We start from the raw sequence: 9,867 nt of genomic DNA, 5'->3' as shown, positions 1-9,867 counted from the left end.
GGTACTTTGAACATTTGTAGGTAAGCAGAAAGGATTACAAGAAAATAGGTGAAGTTTAAAAATCACTTGAGTTATACAGATGAGGGGAAGTGAAAGGATCCAAAAAAGTAGAATTCAGGAGAAATTTAGCTTCTTTCCTTAATCAGTAATGGTAAACTTTCTCAGGGCAAAGGAAGCTGATCCAAAACTTGCTGGTTGAAAGAATTCCTTTTTTGTTGTTGTTGCAAAGATTAAAGGGGAAACAAATACTCTTGCAATTATATTGCAAATCATTCAGAGACCTGCCATTATCTAATGCCAAATTAGGCCCTTGAAAAAGAAAAGCGAATGTACTTTCAACTGTCTTTAAAGCAGCATATCAGGGTCACGCTAAGCCCTTGGGTTGTTATCTCTTTAAGTGTAACTTTTTATCTGCAATTTTGCTTAGAGGCAGAATGGAGTTAGAATTCCACTCCCGATCCTGAATCCAGATTTCATTTCCTAGTTTTGAGCTTTCTGGTTTTGATAACTTCCTACCTCACTCTGAAAGCAAGACTTAAATTGTTTCAACCTCTATCCTCAAAACGATGTTATAGAGCAGGGGTGTCAAACTCGATTTCATTCAGGGCCGCATCAGAGTTGTGTTTGACCTTGGTGGGCCGGGGTGGGCATGGCCAGGGTGGGTGTGGCCAGCTCAATGTCAGTCATGTCGGGGGCACCTGTGGTGGCCAGAGCGCTTTGCCAGTGAAAACAGGCTCCTGAGCTCCCGACAGCCTCCTGCATCCCTCTGCCAGTGAAAACGGAGCTCGGGAGGGTTGCAGGTGGCCCTCTCAAGCTCTGTTCTCACTGGCAGAGGCACTATAGGCTGGTCCTTTGCTGCTTCCAGGGTGGTCCCACCCAGATCTAAGCACCCCATGGGGTGGATCCGCCCCCCACGCCTTGAGTTTGACACCCCTGTTTTAGAGTATTGCACACCAAAACAACTAGACACAAGGACAGTTTTTTCCCACATGCCATCACTCTGCTAAACAACTAATTCCCACAACACTGTCAAACTATTTACTAAGACTGTATTACTATTCTTCTTCTCATCCTTCCTATTACCTATCTCCTTTTCTACTTATGACTATAACCTTGTTGCTTGTATCTTTACGATTTATAGTTTCCTAATATGATTTTGACTGCTTATTTAGCATCCTATGACTATCACTAAGTGTTGTATCTTATGATTCAGGATGAATGTATTTATGATGACTATGATTATGATCTATCATTTATATCTTTTATGCACACTGAGAGCTTATGCACCGAAGACAAATTCCTTGTGTGTCCAATCACACTTGGCCAATAAAGAATTCTATTCTATTAAAATGAAAAATCCTAAAGGAATTACCGGTCACTTTACCAGTCATCTTAAAACACAAATACGCAAGCTGTGGTTTGAAGGATTCATGTAGCTACTCAGTTCTTGGTAAGTTAAAGAACCTAACCTCTGTTTTTTGGCCTTAAAGACCCTAAAAATAAATGCCTTTTAAACAGTTTGTTAATGTTGATTTTATGCATTCTTGTGAGCTGCTAAAAGATCTTTTTGGTGACCTGTATAGTTAGTTGAAAGCATGCTTTAATAAGCCAAAGACCACAAAGTAGCGCCATTTTGTCCCTGCTAATGTCAGAATCAATATACAGTAAGAAAACAAAACATGCTGGTGGGCGCTCAGGGGAAAAAAAAAGACTAAATAGTAGGAAAGGTCCTTGTGTATGTTGTGCAATTTTACCCTGTGTGTGACCCTTCGCTTAACATTTTTGTTTTTGAAGCTGCAAATTAATTGGACCCCAGTTAGAATTAATCTTCTTCCTTCCGCCCCAAGGCTTTGCTTGCTATAAGTTACATAAACAGATATGGAATTAGAACACTTTTAAATGTCTTAATTATGGAAAATTAATTAAGAGACTTTGCCCTGTGGGGGTTGTTTGAAGTCAAGCAGTATGATTGACCAAGGGATAATTTCCCAACTAATATTGGTTTAGCATCCTGTTGGATTGCTTCCTGTGACTCACGACGGTGGCACCGGAGCAATATAAAAGCTGGCACGGTGCCTTTCGACATCAATCTGCCTTTATGGGGAAAAGGAAGTCTTAAAACTTCTTATTTGCCAATTTGCAACATGAAATCGGAGAGCCTATTTCAAAAGTTAACACATATAAACAAACACAATGTTCTGCTTTAGAATACAGATGGCAGCCAAGCCAATGTTTCTGCTTTAAGATTAGCCCATTACTTAAAATAACACAACAGTTTGGAAACAAACACAATTTTACTTACAAAATCTTCGTCAGGGAAGCATCAGACTATAGACCCGGAAGTTATTGGGAGTTGGTTCTAAAGAGAAAAAAAATCAACTACAGACAACTGAAGAGTAATTTCATTATAACCTGGAACAGAATGAGAAGTAAGTTGACCCAGCTCTCCTAAAGAAATGACATCTTTGGGTTAATCAGTTCCAGAGCTAATTCTGGGTGGAAGAAGTATTTTTATTGACTGTTGGCTCTTTCCTTATTACTGACTCAGCTTCTCCCCAGATTCTGGGATTTGTACTTGACATTCTAAAAATAGTTCCTCCAGGTTCTTGATGCAGCTTACTTTCTCTGTTGTAAAAGTAATGAGAAGTCTACATTGCACTCTAAACCACTGGTCTTTCATGCTGCTGTCAGCTGTTTCTTAAACCAACTTCAGAAATTCCATTCCAGATTGAAGTACATTAACAATCTGGATAGGCTGATGCTAAATCTGGATTACAGCCACCATAAGACCTGACTGGTCATCCCTCTACCTCTTGCCTTACTCAGCCATGCTGAGAAAGCAAGTCTCAGTGGGTGATTTGGGGTGGACTGATCTAGCAGCACCTGACTTTTTTTTTTGAAAGGATTATTCATTCCAGTGGTGAGTTTCAAATTTTTTTACTACTGGTTCTGTGGGTGTGGCTTAGTGGGCATGGCATGGCTTGGTGGGTGTGGCATGGCTTGGTGGGCATGGCAGGGGAAGGATACTGCAAAATCTCCATTCTCACCCCACTCCAGGGGAAAGATACTGTAAAATCTCCATTCCCTCCCCAATCCAGGGGAAGGTTACTGCAAAATCCCCATTTCCTCCCGATCAGCTGGGACTTGGAAGGCAGAGAATAGATGGTGGCGGGGCCAGTCAGAGGTGGTATTTACCGGTTCTCCAAACTACTCAAAATTTCCACAACCGGTTCTCAGAACTGGTCAGATCCTGCTGAAACCCACTTCTGATTCATTCCCAGCCTTCTCACATTACCTCCTTTGACACTACCATGCCATCTTCCCTTTCTTCCTTCTGATGATACCATCATAATTCTGATGCTACAATCATCAAAGCTATAGGAAACAGGTGGTTCTTTCATCCTTGCCTTCCTTTGTAGGTCTTCGGTAACTTCGTATAATGAAAGAATTGATACTCTCTAGGCAATAGCAATATTTCTTTCAAGCATCATAAAAAAGTAAAGACAGTGAAATGGAATCTTTGCAGAACTGTGGGCAGAGGGGAACATGCTTAGAATAGAATAACAGAGTTGGAAGGGACCTTGGAGGTCTTCTAGTCCAACCTCCTGCTTAGGCAGGAAACCTCACACCACTTCAGGCAAATGGTTATCCAACATCTTCTTAAAAACTTCCAGTGTTGGAGCATTCACAACTTCTGGAGGCAAATTGTTCCACTGATTAATTGTTCTAACTATCAGGAAATTTCTCCTTAGTTCTCAGTTGCTTCTTTCCTTGATTAGTTTCCACCCATTGCTTCTTGTTCTACCCTCACGTGCTTTGGAGAATAGCTTGACTCCCTTTTCTTTGTGGCAGCCCCTGAGATATAGGAACACTGCTATCATGGTCACCCCTAGTCCTTCTTTTCATTAAACTACACATACCCAGTTCCAGCAACCATTCTTCATATGTTTTAGCTTCCAGGCTAATCAACTTTGTTGCTCTTCTCTGCACTCTTTCTAGTCTCCACATCTTTTCTATATCGTGGCGACCAAAACTGAATGCAGTATTGGAGCTCATGCAGCCTGGTCAAATATGGAAAGAGTACCTACTAGAAGATGGAAGGACAGAATGGAGCATGAGCTTCTAGGGTAAGTAAGGACAAGTAGCCCTTACTTACTGACCATTCAGCAAGCATTCAAATTTATGATAGTGCTAGAAAAGGAGATTTATGACCATTCCTTAAAGTTCCAGCCATTGTACCATCCCCATAGCCACCTACTTGTGATCTGAGTGCTTGGCAACCAGCTCACACTTTTTTTTTTTAATCCCACCTTTGTTATTTTTATAAATCACTCAAGGTAGTGAACATAACTAATACTCCTTCCTTTAAAATGAAAATAGTATCTTTCCTTCATAAATGCATCTTGGATTTCTTGACTAAGATCATTCTTGATAGGACTTCCAAAGAGTCTCCCGATGAAATTATCTTCTGGATCTGGACCTGCTTAGCTTCAGAGATGGAATAACTGCAAATCACCACTAGAGAAATTCCCTAACATTGTTTCCTACAAGTTCTTACTTGGTTTCATGGGGGAAAATGCATTTGAAGAAGGGAATTGCAGTGAAAGTGGAGGTTTTGAACTTATTTAGTTACAAAGGCAGTCAAGAGATCTGGGTGACTATCCTGTCTTTCATTCCACCATGATCTTGCCAGCCATCTTTATCCTTCTTGGCTTCCCAGACTTCTGTTTAATCCCAAGGGAAAGTAGAAGCTTCCCCTCAGCTAGAGTTCTTCTTTTGGAATTTTTCCTTCTTCTGGAAAACTGTGGTGCAATAATCTAACCTCATTATTTGCCAGAGTGTTTAGTGAAAGATTTGCAAAGAGTATTGTTCCCAATCTTAGTATTTTCCCGACCACTGGATTCCCCCATTCAGGCCATCAGCAGGAGATGCGATGGCTTAGTGGTTAAAGGTGCTGAACTTGTCAGCTAGAGTCCAGGTTCGAGACCCAGCACCATGTGACAGGTTGAGCTCCTCTTCCTTGTCCCAGCACTTGCCTACCTAGCAGTTCGAAATCATGGAAATATAAGTAGATAAATAGGTACCAGTTTGGTGGGAAGGTAACAGTATTCCATGCTCCTTGGCATATAGTCATGCTAGCCACATGACCACAGAAATGTCTTCAGACAACGCCGTCTCCCTCAGCCAAGAAACTAAGATGAGGATCGCACCCCCGCCCCCAGAGTCAGACACAGGGGAAATCTTTACTTTTATCTTTTTTATATTTATAAAAAATAATATATATATATTTATAAAATATATATTAAATATATTTTATATTTCCTTTTATCTTTTACCTTTACCTTTCTTCCATTCCTCTAACTGCAATAAAATACTTTATGCCACCAGACTCCAGATTTTGGGCTTAGACAACTTAGAACTACGCTGACTTCAGTCTGACCTAAGCATAGAACATAAAATTATCTGCCACAATGTCCTTCCTGTCAATGACTACTTCAGCATCAACCACAACAATACACGAGCAAACAATACATACAAACTCAAGGTAAACCGCTCCAAACTCAATTGCAGAAAATATGACTTTAGTAACAGAGTGGTCAATGCCTGGAATGCACTACCTGACTCTGTAGTTTTTTTTTCCCCAAACCCCCAAAACGTTAACCTTAAACTGTTTACTGTTGACCTCACCCCATTCCTAAGAGGTCTGTTAGGGGCATGCATAAGTGCACCAGCGTGCCTACCGTCCCTGTCCTAAGATTCCTTTTTACTTACTCTTGTCATGTATTCAAATTACGTTTATACTTTTACCTGTTATCTTATATATGCTTGACAAATAAATCTATGATTAAGATTATGATTATGATTAACTGAGTTTAGATATGGAAGACCTCATGTCTTGGTGAAGCAGTCCTGTTTTCTGTCAGCAAGCATTGTATATTACAGGACCTTAATTGGCTGCTGGTGTGTGTCACTTAAACATGGATATTTGGTTAGTTAGATGTTTTCTTTTTTATCCAACTGTGTGAGAGATTTAATTCAAATAATAATGAGTTTTTGTTTTCCCAACAGCCAGACTGTTATCCTTTGCCTTTACAGAGACTCATACTAACATAGTCCATGACTTGTCCTTGAGGCTTATGTAAAGAGCTGTGATATTGCTCTATAAACCATCCACTCATTAATTTCTGCCACAAATAACTATGCATCATCCAGCCAACAAGAGAGCAGCTGCCTCTTAGAGTGCCTCATATGAAGAACACAGGCTAGCAAGATGCAAAAAAGGGAAGATGAGCTCACAGTATTTGCAAATTTCATTGTCAACAAAGGACCATTTTCCTGGTGGCGCAGCAGACTAATAGCCTATTATTATCATTCAGCTGCCTGCAATTACTGCTAGTTCAAATCTCACCAGGCTCAAGGTTGGCTCAGCCTTCCATCCTTTCTAAGATAGGTTAAATGAGGACCCAGTTTGTGGGGGCAATAAGCTGACTTTATATAAATATACAAAAGTATGAAGGCTATTGCTTAACGCATTGTAAGCCGCCCTGAGTCTCCGGAGAAGGGCGGCATATAAATCAAATTTAAAAAAAAAAAAGGTTCCAGGGAGGCCACCTCAAAATAAATCCCCACATTGAAAGCTAGATAAAATTCATAGCTGCCACCCAAACATATACCATATTTATGGTATATCTTCTTTGGATCCTGATTCCTGGAATTGTCTTTCATTTAGGAGACCCCAAGTTGATGAAAGTTGTCCACGGGGTCGCGATGGGTTGGACATGACTTTGCAACTAACAACAACAAAATTGATGATGGCAATGATAATGGTTTGAATTCCATCCCAGTTTTTTTTAACTCAACTGACTACTCAAGGAAGCTAAAAACAGTTAAAATGCAAAATAGAATTTAAAAGTAATTTAAAATAGTGCACACATTAATTATTATAATCAAATCATGGCATATTTTACTGTCATTTTACATATTTTATATTGAAATCTTTAATATTCTCTTGATGATTGATTTCATAAACTGTTACAAGCAAACAGAGATGTTCCAGGACCTACCTACCTTCCTTCCTTCCTTCCTTCCTTCCTTCCTTCCTTCCTTCCTTCCTTCCTTCCTTCCTTCCTTCCCTCCCTCCCTCCCTCCCTCCCTCCCTCCCTCCCTCCTGTCTCAATTGAAAACTTTTGTATTGAAGACAACTTCTTAGAATACCATGGAAACCTAGACAACAAACCAGTGGATCATCAAACATATCAACTGAAAGTCTATGGAGATCATGGTTGTCCCAAAGGTGCTTTTCAAAAGGCAGCTCGACTTTCTTGGTTTTTATCGTTGGAAAAAGCACCTTTAGGAAATCAACCAACAGTTCAAAGGGGTCAATATTTTTCCTATCCTCCTTTTTTTTAATGCAAAGTTACTTTTTTTAAAGTAACTTACATATCTGAATTGCAAAATGAATGGGAAGAAGTGTCTGGAATCCAGATCAGGGACCATTCAGTCCTGCTGTATTTCCTTGCTGGTTTCACTTGTCCATTCCACCCCAGCCCCAAAACCCAGGGGTGTGAACAGAAATCCCAATCTGAGCATTATTCATTTGTTGTGGCCTTTGGGTAATTTCCACAGCTGTTTTGACTGAGCTATATGTCCTGTTTTAGCAACAGTAACAACCTTTTTCAGTTGATTAAGAATCATTCTTGCAGATTCTAGGGGAGCTATTATTCTGCCGGTATCAGGAAATGGTATTTCAGAAAATAAATTTCTTTGCCTTGAGGCTACAGCAAAAAATTAACTGTTCCTAGGAAGCAAGGAAACAGTTGGCTGAGTTTAGATGCTGACAGATTTATCATTCCTGTCAGTGATGATAATGGGGTGATTATTACCTGAAAACGGCATCTGTGGATTCTGAAGGGCAGCAGCAATGTCCCCTTGAAGAACTAGGAACCCCATAACTGGAAACAGGCAGTCTGGGTACCATATATCCAAGTCACTGCTTGCAAACCAACCTTTGCTTACCACTCTTACTGTAGTCCCTACAACATTATGAAGAAGGCAAGAATATCTTTTTAGCCAGCCCAGCCTGTTCTAATCTGGCAACTTCCAGATGTGTTCGACTACAATTCCCATAATAACCATTTGGGGGAAAGCTGAGCTAACCTGATAGTTGATTGAAACTGGAAACTAGGCAGTGATTTGTGTCTCTTGTCTTTCTCAGCTTTGTTTTCCAATTTTATTCTCCTGGTGCCTTGAAGACTTGTTCTATGGAGGTATGAAGTTGGTTGAATATATATCTCTACATATCTGGATCTGTTTTTCTCCCTTTCTTGTAATAGACTGGGGAAGGTGAATTTGAGCAGAATACAGAATAGCAAAGTTGGAAGGGACCTTGGAGATCTTCTAGTCCAGTGGTCACCAACCGGTGGTCCATGGATCACTGGTTGTCCGTGAGAAAATTTTGGTGGTCCGCAGAAAAATTATTTGCATTTTTTATATTGCATTAAATCAGGGGTCCTCAAACTATGGCCCCTGGGCCAGATACATGCAATGAACATTTGTGTTGCTGCAGAGAGTCTCCCCCTTTGGGGTCTTTTTGTGTGGGTCAGAGGGGGGCAGAAATTCCGACTTGGGGTCTGCTTCAGCCTCCTGGTGCAGGGCTTTGGGCGAAGGCTGGAAGGAAGTGCCCCTGGTGGTGAAGAGCCAGAGGGCCTAGTTCCAATGGGACTGCATCATGGCCTGGAACTGGCTGACCATCTCAGCCTGCTGAGCTTGGTCATTCCTGCAGGTCTTCCCTCTGCTTGGAAAACCTATGCTCATAGTCCTCAGTGAGGTGCTTCTGCTGAGCCTCCTTCTCGGTCAGATCCGAACTGAGCCAGCTGTTTTGCCAACTCTTTCTCATGGTGGCTGCTTAGCTTCAACAACTGCTTCCTGTTGGGGCCTTAAGGAGCCCGGGCTGGCAGGTGAGGAGTGGCTGGGAGGGGAGGGGGGAGGGGAGGCCGTCAAGGTGCCCCTCAATGTGAGTGACATTGAGTTGACCATGCCCACCCAGTCACATGACCACCTAGCCATGCCCACCCAGCCAGTCACTAGGCAGATCATATTAGTGGCCCGCGAGATTTAAAATTATGAATTCAGTGGTCCCTGAGGTCCAAAAGGTTGATGACCTCTGTTCTAGTCCTCTGCTTGAGCAGGAGTGTCTATCCATTCAAGATAACATCAGACCCCCCCTACCCCCAAAGAGCATTGATACTCATCTGGAACTTCTTTTGGCTCCAATAAAAGGAAAAGGGAACAAAATGGAAGAGGTGGTGTTACTTTTAATTTCTAGCTTTAAGTCATTTTACACTGTGATGCTCCCTTATCTGAAAAGTACCAAGGAAAGGGAGGATTCAGAAAGACTAGACAATTCTTTCTATCTCTCTTCCTCCTTCCTCTTCTTTCCTCTTTATGTACCCTCAAAAGTAAACATGAGCTCAGTTGTATTTCTGCTCAACATTTTGTTTAGCCTACAAAATGAGGGTAGAGATAACCAAATTATACGACTAATACAATCCCCTCTTTGTCAGAATGTCCATATAAGCTAAAAGGAAGACAAAGTAGACGAAGATACTTGAAAACTAGACTAAGCACTCATCACCATAGGAATAATCAGGCCTGGGAAGAGTCTGGCTTCATAAATAGAGATCTTGGCCAGCTGGGACCTTGGATGAGTATCAAATCAACTCTGAAGAATCCATGGAGAAATCAGGACAGATCCTCATTTCCCAGATTGCCAAAAGTGATGATCAAAAGTGAATAAGTGCCAAAAACTAACAGCTCAGTAAATATTAGCTTTGACAAACCAACAAGTGATTAAGACAGTCCTGGTTT

Source organism: Pantherophis guttatus, chromosome 6, assembly GCF_059756535.1.
Source record: "Pantherophis guttatus breed Tessera chromosome 6, ASM5975653v1, whole genome shotgun sequence".
NCBI lineage: Eukaryota > Metazoa > Chordata > Lepidosauria > Squamata > Colubridae > Pantherophis > Pantherophis guttatus.
This window is presented reverse-complemented; position numbering follows the sequence as displayed.